The sequence below is a fragment of the Elaeis guineensis genome, chromosome 4 (assembly GCF_000442705.2).
Source record: "Elaeis guineensis isolate ETL-2024a chromosome 4, EG11, whole genome shotgun sequence".
NCBI classification, from domain to species: domain Eukaryota; kingdom Viridiplantae; phylum Streptophyta; class Magnoliopsida; order Arecales; family Arecaceae; genus Elaeis; species Elaeis guineensis.
The window spans coordinates 100,218,408-100,231,848 of NC_025996.2; positions in this window are offsets into that span (position 1 = coordinate 100,218,408).

The window sequence follows — 13,441 nt, forward strand, 5'->3', positions numbered from 1 at the left end:
TCTTTTTTCTTCTTTTTTTTTCTTTTCTTTTCTTTTCTTTTTCTCTTTTTCTTCTTTTTCTTTTCTTTTCTTTTCTTTTCTTCTTTTTCTTCTTTTTCTTCTTCTTCTTCTCTCGGGCTGCTTCCAGGCCGAACAGGGGACCGGCAGTCCCCTCCTTTGCCAGGCCTTTCAGGCCGCAGCCACCACGGCGGAGGCCGGTGGCAGAGGGGGGCCACTCCCCCGGTCACGGAGAGGCATGACCGACGGTCGATTGCGATCACCGGCATCAAAAAATCTAAGAGAAAAGAGACCAAAATAGGGGTCTCTTTTTCGATCGAAAATCGGTGACTCCCGTCACCGGCAGCCGCGCACAAGGGCACGGGAGGAAGGGAAAGGAAGAGAGGAAGAGAAAGGGAGCTCACCTCGACCTCCGATGACCTCGTCGGTGAGCAGTCACGGCGAGAACAAGGCGGGTGTCCGCGGCTCTAATTTGAGAAAATCGAAGAGGAAGAGAGGGAAAAAGGGCCGATGATCGGCTCCTAAGGAAGGGAAAGGTCCTTTTATAGAGAACCCTAGGACTCCGAGAGGTCCTAGGATTTCGATCTCCAGGATTTGATCGGAGAAGAAGACTCCTACCGGGAGTCTTCTTCCTGATCCCCTATTTCTTACTATTTTTTGTTTTATTATTTTTTTTTTGAATGGGCTTGGGTCTTTTAATCTGGTTTTGGGCTTGGGCTATGACACTATATGTGATCTAGAGGCCAGAAAGAAAGATGTTGAGAATTATAAAGATACAATTGGTAAAGAGTTACCTACTCTTGAACTCATGAATACTTCTTATGCTATCTACATGGTGTTTGTAAGAAATAGAGATCTCAACCTCACTAAGAGATATTAGTATGTTTCTCAATTTTCATATTTGAGGGGTATGAAGTTTGATAAAATAGTGGGAGACACAATTAAATAAAAGTCCTAGTCTAGTTGTGCATGTCATCATGAGTAGTCCGCTTATATTATGTTCTTATTGTTATAGATTAACTACACACATGGTATCCTCACTTTCACTTAGAGGTATCCTAGATGCAAACAAATTGATTGGACCCAACTATGTCGACTGGTTAAGAAACTTGAGAATTATTCTCACTCAGAAGAAAGTCTCCTACATTCTGGATACACCTGCTTCAGTTTCTCTTAGGAAAGATGCTTTCGAGGAGGAAAGGACCACATATAAGATGTGAAAAGATGACAGTGTGACTGTCAAATGCATCATGCTTGCTTCTATGAGTAATGAGCTTCAGAGGCAATATGAGGACATGGACGTTCCCTTTATTCTCCTTAATCTTAAGAAGTTATACGGAGATCAAAGTCGAACTACTCGATATGAGATATCTAAGTAGTTGTTCTGTGCCTGCATGACTGAAGGCACCTCCGTGCAAATGCATGTCCTAAAAATGATTGATTTGATCACTCGTCTGAGACAGTTGGATTTTGCCATGGATGGTAAACTGAGTCAGAATTTGATCCTGCAATCTCTTCCTGACTTTTTTTTATAGTTTGTTATTAATTATCATATGAATAAACTGAACATCAGCCTATCAGAACTGCTGAACATGTTGAAAACAGCAGAGAGCCATTTCAAGGGTGAAAAGGTTCAAGTTCTTCATGTCGATAAGATCAGCAAGAAGAAAGCAAAGAAGGATTCTAAGAAAAAGATGAACCCTAAGGCTGGTATTTTCAAGAAGAAGGCGAAGAAGGTCTCCACCAAAGATACTTGTTATCAATGTGGCAAGGAGGGCCACTGGAAAAAAAATTGCAAGGAGTACCTTGCAACTGTGAAATCAATAAACATTGCTAAAAGTTTATATATGATACAAACTAATTTATCATTAAGTACTTCATTTTTAGATTCTTGGGTATTAGATACTGCTTGTAGTTCACACCTTTGCAAATCATTACAGGGTCTACAGGAAGTAAGGAATCTAAATAGAGGTGACTTTGAGCTATTCGGTGCTAGTGAAGAATCCATTCAGGCCGAAGCTATAGGAATTAGGATTTTAAAGTTGCCTTCGGACAAAATTTTGGAACTGAAGATCTATTTTTATATTCCTGATATTGTTAGAACTATTATTTCTGTACCATTATTATTGGAACAAGATTTTGAAATAATTATAAAGAACAATGGTTGTTCTATTTATTTTTTTAATAAATATTATGAAAGTGTTTTTATTGATAATGGACTTTATTTCTTTCACTTAATGATAATGTGCTTCATGTTGATAATATAAAAAAAAGAAAGAGAGAGGATGTAAATGTCACATACCTCTGGCACTGTTAACTTGATCATATAAATGAGTCAAGGATTAACAAGTTACACAAAGATAATTTTTTTGATCCTTATGATTATGAATCATATGGAACTTGTGAATCTTGCCTCATGAAAAAAATGATCAAGACTCCATTTATTGGACATGGAGAAAGGGCAAGTGAGATTTTGGACCTTGTACATACTGATGTATGTGGTCCAATGTCGACTCAAGCCAGAAGTGGATACTCTTACTTCATCATGTTTACTGATGATAGGTCTAGGTTCGGATATGTGTATTTTATGAAATACAAATCCGAAGCCTTTGACAAATTTAAAGAGTATCAAAGAATGGTCAAAAAACAAACTGGTAAAAGTATTAAAACTCTTCGATCGGATCGAGGAGGAGAATACTTATCCAGTGAGTTCCTCGATTATTTGAAACAAAATAGAATACTCTCTCAATGGACACCTCCTTATACTCTACAATTAAATAAAATTACGAAAAGGAGGAATCGCACCTTATTAGATATGGTGCGGTCTATAATGTGTTTTACGGATCTTTCGATATTCTTTTGGGGATATGCCCTCGAGGTTACAGTATATATTTTAAATAAAATACTTTCTAAATCTATTTCTAGCACTCCATATGAAATATGGAAAGAAAAAAGACTCAATCTTAAGCATCTTAAGATTTGGGGTTGCCCAGCTTATCTAAAAAATGTTGATGGATATTAGCTAGATGCTAGATCAGAAAAATATAGGTTTGTAGGTTATCCCAAAGAGAGTATAGGATACTACTTCTATAATCCTACTAAACAAAAAATATTTGTTGGTAGGCATGCCATTTTTTTGAAGAAAGAGTTTATCCAAGAAGGAGGCAATGGGAGGTCTGTTGAACTTGAGGAAGTTCAAAACTTACAATCTATCCAGGACTCACCAAATGGTCCACAACCAGATGTACCCATTATTGAGGCACAGCCACTACACATACCTTCTCTCTGAAGGTCGAGTAGAGTGTGTAATTTACCATTCAGGTATGAGTTTATCATTGAGAATGACAATACAACTCACATCATTGAGAATGATGATCCCATGACCTATTCGAAAGCTATCATAAGTAGTGACTCTAACAAGTGGCTCAATATCATGAATCTGAAATGGACTCCATGTATGTCAACCAAATATGGACTTTGGTTGATGCACCTGAGGGTGTGACGTCAATAGGCTACAAATGGGTCTTTAAAAAGATGATTGGAGTAGATGGCTAGGTAGAGACTTATAAGGCCAGGCTTGTGGCAAAAAGTTTCAAGCAAAAATAAGATGTTGATTATGAAGAAACCTTTTCGCTGGTAGCTATGCTCGAGTCTATTCGGATAATGCTTGCTATAACAGCATATCATGACTATGAGATCTGATAGATGGACGTCAAGACTGCCTTCCTCAATGAAAACCTTGAGAAAGAAGTTATATGGCTCAGTCAGAGAAATTTATCTCAAGTGGGAGAGTAAATCAGGTATGCAAGCTCAATAGATCTATTTATGGATTAAAGCAAGCATCGAGGAGCTAGAACATCCATTTTGATGAGACAGTCATAATTGTTAGGCTTCATCAAAAATGTGGATGAACCTTGTGTGTACAAAAAGAATAGTGGGAGTGCTATTATCTTCTTGATCTTGTATGTGGATGACATACTGCTCATTGAGAATGATGTCCCGATGTTATAATTGGTCAAGACTTGGCTATCACAAAAATTTTTCATGAAAGACTTGGGTGAGGCATCCTATATACTTGGTATAAAGATCTATAGGGATAGATCAAAAAAGATTCTTAGCTTGTCCCAGTCTAGGTATGTTGATCTGGTGTTGAAGAGGTTCAATATGGAGAGAAGTAAAAGAGGTTACTTGCCCATAGGTCATGGCATACAATTCTCTAAGAAGATGTCTCCTAAGACATCTGAAGAGAGAAATAGAATGAGTTCTATTCCTTATGCTTCAGTTGTAAGATCGATAATGTATGCTATGTTATGTACCAGGCCTGTTGTGGCTTATGCCTTGGGCATTGTAAGCAGATTTCAAGCTGATCCCGAGGAGGATCATTAGAAAGCTGTGAAAAATATAAATACTTGAGAAGGACTAGAGATGTTTTTCTGATATATGATGGATCTGATTTAAAACTGAAAGATTATATTGATTCTAATTTTCAAATTGATCCGGATGATAGCAAATCTATATCTAGGTATGTGTTCACTCTGTATGATGGTGCAGTAAGTTGGAAAAATTTCAAACAGCAAACGATTGTTGACTCAGTCATTGAGGCTGAGTATATTGCTATAAGTGAGGCTGCTAAGGAAGCCATCTGGATGAAGAAATTCATCACAGAGTTAGGTGTGGTTCTGAGGATTGAACAACCAATGTCTCTTTATTGTGATAATACTAGGGTAATTGCTCAAGCTAAAGAACCAAGGTCTCACCATAAATCCATGCACATCCTAAGACAGTTCCATCTCGTTCGAGAGATAGTCGAAAGATGCGATGTGTTCGTGGAGTGATTTGACACCAAGAATAATATAGCAGACCCATTCACTAAGGCCTTGTCAATGCAGTAGTTTGACTGCCACCTTGATAGTATGGGTATCGAGTATAGGGGCAATTGGCTTTAAGTGCAAGTGGGAGATTGAAAGAAAAATATTCTACAAGCCAATCGCATAAGGGATGCGATAGGGTGTTTATTGTAATTTATCTTTCAGACTCATATAATTGATATTTATTATTAATAAAATAAGATATTTTTGATTCATTATATGCTGCATCTTATTTATTTTAAGATTATAATGAATCCCATAGGTCTGGACAATGATTTTAGGGTCGTGATGAGATCACGCCAGTGAGACCTAATTTTTTGATAGCCCTAACCTAAAATATTTTTAGTCATTTCTATATTGAGTCGGAGATCAATGATACTGATAAGACGGTAGGTCCTATGTATGCTCAGAAATGAGAGTGGTTGATCTCACAACCACTTGTGTGGATGATACTTATACAAAGATATGGATATTCATTAGAGAATGAGTTCACTGAATTGACCTACGAGAGAATATGAGATAGAGTCTTATTTACATGTCAACTGATAATTCTCTAGTGGGAGTTGTGTATGTGATCCTTAGACCTGAGATCACCATAGTATCTTGTGTATTTGGATCAATATTTTGGTTCACTACCTAACTTGGTTCTCTGATCCTTGTATAGGGTATTCTGTATATGGTGAAGAGTGCATGGAGGTTGTGTGTGATCAATAAGGGATCAGTCACTCCTAATAAGGGGAGCGAACATCCTATGTGATCTCATAAGTCGTTGATTCGGAAGTCTTTGACCAAAGCAGGATGATAATTAGAAAAGGGTTTCTAATATATCATCAATTGAATCATCACCTTTTAATTGAGATACATAATGATAAGTGATTGGGTTTGATATATTTTTATGCCCACAGCTCATCTGAGATATTATTTGACTGAAGGATTGAATTATACAGGAACTTACCACTGAAGGATATTTTGATAAATTTTCATCAAAATTTTAAATCTTTCGGATAGTTATGACACATTATTAGACATCAATCTTGACTTGTAGATTTGTTAAAATTAAAAGAGTTTAATTCTAGAGTCAATTTGAAAGAGTTCAAGTTGATTGGGACTCTTTGGATGACCTAATCTCATCGGATTAGGGTTACATCGAAAGTCTGGGTCCACTGCTGGCTAGATTTGAAACTCAATGGGTCACACACTTTAAGATTTGGCTTTGGTCTAATCTAATTAAAGTTTAATATAAATTTTATGGGTTAATTTGATATGCTAGCATATTGTATTAACCCAAGTTTCCAAATTGGTTTAGATCAAATTGTTTGAGCTAACCTAGACCAGTTGTCTTTGATCCAATGAACTTGGGTCAAGTTAAATTGGATCCTTATCCAACTTGAAAGAGTTTCAAATGGAGAAGGAGTCCTCTATTCCCACCAGAACCCACTTACAAAAATAAATGCCGCCCCCCTTTTTTTGGCGTGTGAAGTAAAGAGTCCTTAAAGAATGCTCTTAACTAACACGTGTTGCCTTAAATTCCCGATCAGATATCCTATATTTTATCACCAAAATTTATTAAAGTTTTTATGACATATAGAAAACTAAGATTTCTTATACTCCAATTAATTGGATCATCAAAAATTCACTTGATGAATTTAGTTGATGCATGGGAAGTTGGAGCACCAAAGATTGGTACCCCTTCATCCCATGAGACGTCCCCTAGTCTCCTATTTATAGGGTATGCCCCACATGGCTTCTGATGGTGATTTTTGGGAAAAACTAAGAATTGGGATGTGGTAAACACAAAAAAAAAATTAAAAAAATTTTGAAAAAAAAAAGAAAGAATTTTGAGTGGCAAAAGTTGCTATAAGAGTGGTGAGATTTTCAGCAAGTGTTGCTTGAGTGCTCTAGGATTTGATTTTTCTATATGTTGGAGCTAAAAATCAAATTCTAGATTATATGATATTTGAAGAGTGTCTTCTTGGTGTCATTCTGATGGCAAGATTGAAAGCAACTGGGTTTTGGTGCGATCATGATGCAAGTTCGAAGCCAGCAGTGTTCTTAAGAAAACAAGGCTGCGGCAACGCACCAGTTGGGAAGGATCTTGGCCGTCTTTCATGTGGATCACCATTGGAGGATTTCTACCTTGGGGTCTTGTGAAGAGAACACCAACATGCCATTTTTTTATTTTGGTGAAAGTATAAAATTCTATCCCTATGCATGCTTTATTTTGCTTTGATCGTTATCGACAAGGTGATTTTAGTGTTTGGATTCTAGCTCGATAGTTTTATGTGATAGAACTACTGAATTGTATGATTTTAAAATTTTTAAAAATTACTTTTTATTGCATGGTTGGAACTTAATATGGATAACTCTTTATCCAGATGCTTTTCTAAGCATGTTGTAGCTACTTGGTCTCTAAGTCATGTGGGCTCACCTAACAGTTATTGCCCGCACTTCTTAGTTAAGTTAGACCCACCGTTCACAAGCAAGTGCAAAGCCGTTATTGGGTCCCTCACCTAACAATTATTGTGTCCAACCCTATCTTTATCTTAGAGCAACTCTTTGCTAATAGAGTGGTTGCATGTTTTCGATGCAACTAAACCACTGTGACCAGTCGAGAACAATCAACGTCGGTAGCACGTCCGTACATCTATAATGGTGGAAGATCAATGGACTTAATATTTATGAAGAGATTTAGGTTTAGATCTCATCTAATCAGTCATCATATGACTGTTCTAATTGGCATGGGCTAAATCAAACCACCAAGCAACCACATTTGAAACTCAATCTTCCAAATTGGCCAGGTAAGTAGGATTGATGGGGGTCCCCCCGTTGCTTTCCTTAGATACCAATAAATTGGTCAGGTTAGTGAACAGAACTAATTAAATAACCATCTTTCAATTACTTATTTTAGACATCAATTGGACAAGTGATCCAAATAAGTTGGCTTAGGTGAATCAGATTCGAGCCATAGAGCCAAATTAGGTGCTTAGGTTAATCGATTCTACATACGGATGTCAATCAATTCGATTAACAATAATTGTATGATCTTAAGCTCTATTGACCTCATCCTAATTAATACTTGACTCAGTTTGATCAACTGCTAAATCAATTTAGACCCAATATGATCAAATCAGAAACCCTATATGTAATCCAATTACATGACCTAATTTAATCAACCCATGACCAATCCTTCATGTATAAACACTAATTTCAGATCTTAAATTTAAATTTTTAGATCTAAATTCTTTGCATGAAAAATATATTTTGATCTCAAAATAATTTCAGATCATACATACAAACATATATCAACTACATGAATAAGTTCAGGTCATAGAAATAAATTTCAGTCGTAAACATGCTTTCATATATCATATATACGAATCAAAATAGATCTCAAAACTCTTTTTAGATCTAAACAACAAAATATATATCACATATATACTAAAAAATTATATCTAAATTTTTATTTTATTAAAAATTTTAATATCATTCTAGGACAACCATTCAATATAACAAGTTATGCCAGGATAACTTTATATCAGAACGACATCAAAAATTTTTATATCTAAAATTTTTCTCTACAGATTTCAGATCTAAATCTTAATCTTATGTATATGATGTGGCTCTGACACCACTGCTGGAGTTTCATGATTTCATGCATGTAAATTTTTTAAAACAAGCATGCAGCGAAATTTAAAAATTTTCAAATTGAATCTAATTTAATCCTAGCATGCATAAGATCAAATCTTCAAACCATAAACAAGATCATCATATGTGAGATAGAATTTAGATATAGAAATCAAATAGAAAAAAATAAATAGAGAATATACCTTGGCATGGATCAATCTACACCATAAACTGATGATCATGGATATCTTCCGAAGGTCCCTTGTAGTCGCACAAGCATCTGATCTCTACGGATATCCACACAAGACTCTGATCTGATCAGAAGCTTTTTTGATCTCACTGGAGTACTAACTCTCTTGCAGAGATTACATCTTGATAGTTAAAAATCTTCTTTTCTCTCAATACAATCTTAGAGAAGAAGAAGAAGAAATAGGAGGATATTGATCTCTACGTTAGAGATCATGAGAAGAATCTTTTCTTCTCTTTTTTTCTTAAACCCATGCACCAAATCTCTAAACTAGAGATGTAAGAATTTTATCCAAATTTTAGACAAAGAGGAGAGGAGAAATCCATATCTAAATATGGATAAACGAGAGGAGAAGAGATGTCCTAACAACCAACCTTTGGTTGTGTAAGAAAGAAGAGATATGGAGTCACATACCTCATGCCATGAAGCAATTCACTGTGCCCTTCTCCCCTTGATTTTTTCTTCATGAAAACCTCTCCTTTTAGGCATTAAAATCTGATCATATTTGGTTCATCTAACACCTCAAATGGTGCTTGGTTTAAATAGGAAGAGAGAGAGTTTGGATAGGAGTTTAGGTGAGAGTCCAAACTCCTTTGGACTCTTAATTTTGATACTACCCATGCCAATCTTTTGCACCCAGATTTCTTATGAAAAGGAGGGGATTAAGAGAGGTTATTACACATTAAAAATCTCATGCAAAAGGGGAGGTTGTGGCATCCAAAATTTTGGTGGTGTGGGACTTGGTTGTGGCACATGGAAGGGAGGAGTTTAATGATCTTAGGACTCTTGTCTAGGTGGTTGATTTAAACCAATTTAAATCTCAACTAATCCTAATCATATTAGGACTTGATTAGATCCAAATAGATAGAAATTTAAATCTAATTTGGAGTCTAAATCATTTAGATTAGATGTCACCTAATTAGAGGAGTCCTAGTCCTTTTAGACTCTCTCTTGATGCTTGAATCAAACTCAATTTAATCCTAATTCAATTAAGATTTGGTGCACCCATAAAAAATAAATTTTTTTGTCTAAATAGAAATTCAAACATTCTTGTTTAGATCCTAGTCTAATTAAAAATTGAGTCAAACCTAAATCCTAATTCAAATAAAAATTATTCTCCCACACAATTTGGTTATCTCATAACCTAATTAGGTTTGATTAAATCAAATCCATATTAAGTCAAATTAAATCTAATTTAATTAGACTTGATGCAAGCCCCATTGCTCGATCATATTGAGCCAATTAGCAATTCAATTGCTAATTAATTCTCCTATAACTTACTAACTCTTTAGCGAGTTACTTGATTATAATTTTTATATTGGATTAATCATCAATCAAATTGATAATCAAATTCTATCATGATTTATAATCATAATTCAACCATCTGATCAGTCAAAAATCTCTTTATGTATAACTCCATAGGTTCTATTCTATTTGGTAGTGAGATATATCATGATTCCTATCACAATATCATTCAAACTTATTTTAATGGATTGGAACCATTCCAACTCTGCCCACCAAGGATCATCGATCATCAAGATGATGCTCATGGGTCTCACAATCCACTTATGATACCTAGCAGTATATAATGGCAATCCAATAAAATAAAAAGTATTAAACCTCTAGGTGTAGTTAACGTATGATACAGTTCTTCTATCGTAAGTCCCGATCAGATGGCAGGTCATGGATGAATCATTAAATCTCATCATCAGTCATATGATAGATTCAATCAGCTCGAGTCTATGTATGATCCTCATAATTTTTTTTTTTATTAATCACACTGCTATGGCCATAGACTTAAAGACTCTACTTCATAAATCTCATAGGATTACTCCCTTCTACTAGCATCGATAGATCCCATCTAGATGTACACCCTACTCTTATAGTGGACTAACTATCGCCAACATCTACTACAAAGGCTTATCAAGACTCATGTTTATGTATCAGTCAAACTCCAGTAGCCTCACTGCGAGCAGCTGTAGCACCGCAGGTCAAAAGACTAGTCATACAACTGCAGCATCGAGAAAGTCACTAAAGAGTGAGCAGACATCTATGTGACTTCTCGTGTTGGTCACACTTAGTGCTATTTATTCTCTAACAACTACCTACACTCTCATTCCAGTATCACTACACCACAGACTCGAGATCTATCTATCTGAAGGAAGTGATCCGTGCACTGATCTATCTGGATCAATCATCATCCCCATGATGATTCTATGACCAGGAGCAATTTAGGAATTAACCATCAATGACACGTTTCAAATTTTTAACTCTTTGAGAATGTGTCATCATCTTGTTAATCTCTTGGATGATTCATGAACACATAAAATATGAATGGTAATGTAAATGCCCATAAAGTATAAAAATATATCCTAAAAATATAATATGTATCAGCCAAAATTGGCTTCTAGGGCATACATCTAATAGTAAAATCTTGACCAGAATAATTTATGTGATAGATTTGAAAGATTGAAATATGATATGGATGACTATTTTAGAATTGACAATTAAACCCTAGGTCATCTTGAGCATTAGAGTCAAAAGAATAAATTATGCGGTAACCATATGTCAAGATTCTTGAATATTACTTTACAAATATTCGATCTATCCAGACATCGGATATCATTACTAGATGGTCTCTTCGATTAGTATAAGATAAAATTTCTATGCTACCGACTTAGTATTTGAACCTATAGAGTCGTGCACAAAAGTTAAACAATGTAGAAAAAAATTGATCGGATATTTATATATTTGATTTGAAAGTATGAGACTTGATTGAATATGTAGATTAATTTGATTGAGAATTAAGTTATCAGTCATACGGAATTAAACACTGACTATGTTCAGCTAGCACTGCGCATAAAGTGCGGGTTTGATTTCGAAGATAAATTAAATCAAATCAATGATCCAAGTGATTATAGGAGAATAGATTGAGTTCTAATTACTTTAAATCAGATCTAATCTAATTAGATATAATTTTATTAAGGCTTGATTGGGTTAATTTATCAAGTTGGACTTGGACAAGAATCCTAATTGGATTAGGATCAGCAGCCTTTTCGAAATTGGTTCGAATCAGATTCGAATTGGGTTTGAATTGATCCAAATCTGAATCAAATCTAATTTGATGCACTTAGCCATTTTTTCTAGATATTCTCTCTCTTTATGGGTTGGCTAATGTAGTTGGGAAGGGGCTGAAAATAGCTCCCTCCCCTTGAGTGTGTGCCATAATGAAGGGAGGCACCTCTCGTACTTGGATTAGGATTTCTTATGTTTTAGGGAGTTTGGATTTGATTCAAATATGGAGAGTCTTTTTTCTAGCATCCAAAGGAGTTTAATTTAATTTAGAACCTCTTGCCTATATAAGGATGGGTGTGGAGAAGGTGAAAATCAATCAATCAAAGGCTTGGCATGGAGATCCCTTGGTGTGGGCGTCCCCTCTCTCTTGGGCATCACCTAGCACTGGATATCTCTCCCTCTTGGCATCCTCCCTTTGTGGAAGCGTGTGGGCTATTCCATAGTCTTGAGATCAGATCTCAAATATTCTTCTCCCTCTTCTCCGAAGAAAGAGTTCATTCCTCTCTCCTACAGTGTTTGGCATGTACGTGAAGTAGAGGATCCACGCATCCGGATCTTGCGAAGCATATTGATCAAGGAGCTTCTTCAACTTTGATTATTTTTTACTGTAAATCAAGGTGAAAATTTATAAGTATTATAAAAATTTTAATTGCTAATCTATTCTACCTTCCTAGCATATGATGCAATCGAACAAATTTTTTCTCCAATTGATATCAAAGCCAGCCCTGTATGTTATGATTGCATAGTCAAATTTTAAGATTTTTTTGATTTAGTTTTGAATCAAAATTTTTAATGTAATTAAATTTTGATCTCTTCTGATATCCTTTGTATAATTTTTATTTAGTTTTGATCAGAGTATCGAATCAAAAACAACCCTTGAATTTGGACTGCTGAAAATCTATTTTAGCAGAATTTTCTGTATAGATTTTTATGCTGATTTGATTCTTGATTATGCATGGATTTAAATCTATTTTGATAAATTTTTTATAATGTAATTCAATGAGAAAATTGAAGTTTGAATCAGGCTCAGATATGAATTTATTTGATAAAGTTTCATATTTGATTTCAGCATAATATCGATACATGTTTGATCACATCTCAAATCATAATTTTTTTATGCAATCATACATATGTTTGGAATAGATTTTTATGTTATTTAAAATCTAAATTAATTATTTTATATGCTGTATAAATTTAGTTTTAGATCTGAAATAATGTACCTGATGCGATGATCTAATAGGATTAGATGTATAACATATATGATATTATCATATTTATGTGCATGCCTAGTTTGTTTGATAATTTACATGGTGATGTAATTAATTTTTTAAATTAGATTTTAGATCTTAGTAGCCTCGTACTCGAATTGAGAGAATCACCAAGCTGTTCGATCATAAGAGTAAGTAGGATTTAAAGATCCTCTCTTTCTTTTCGATTGGGTGCTCTTATGACATGTAGGAGTACCATTGTAATCAAGTCTCATGATAAAGAATAGTAAAAAAAATTCTAAAATTATTTTGATCATGAATATATTTAAATTAGATCTAAAATGATTTATGATTAATTATAATTTTAGCAAAATAAATTTATATATAAAAATTAAATTTTATGGTCTGAATTATATGATTGC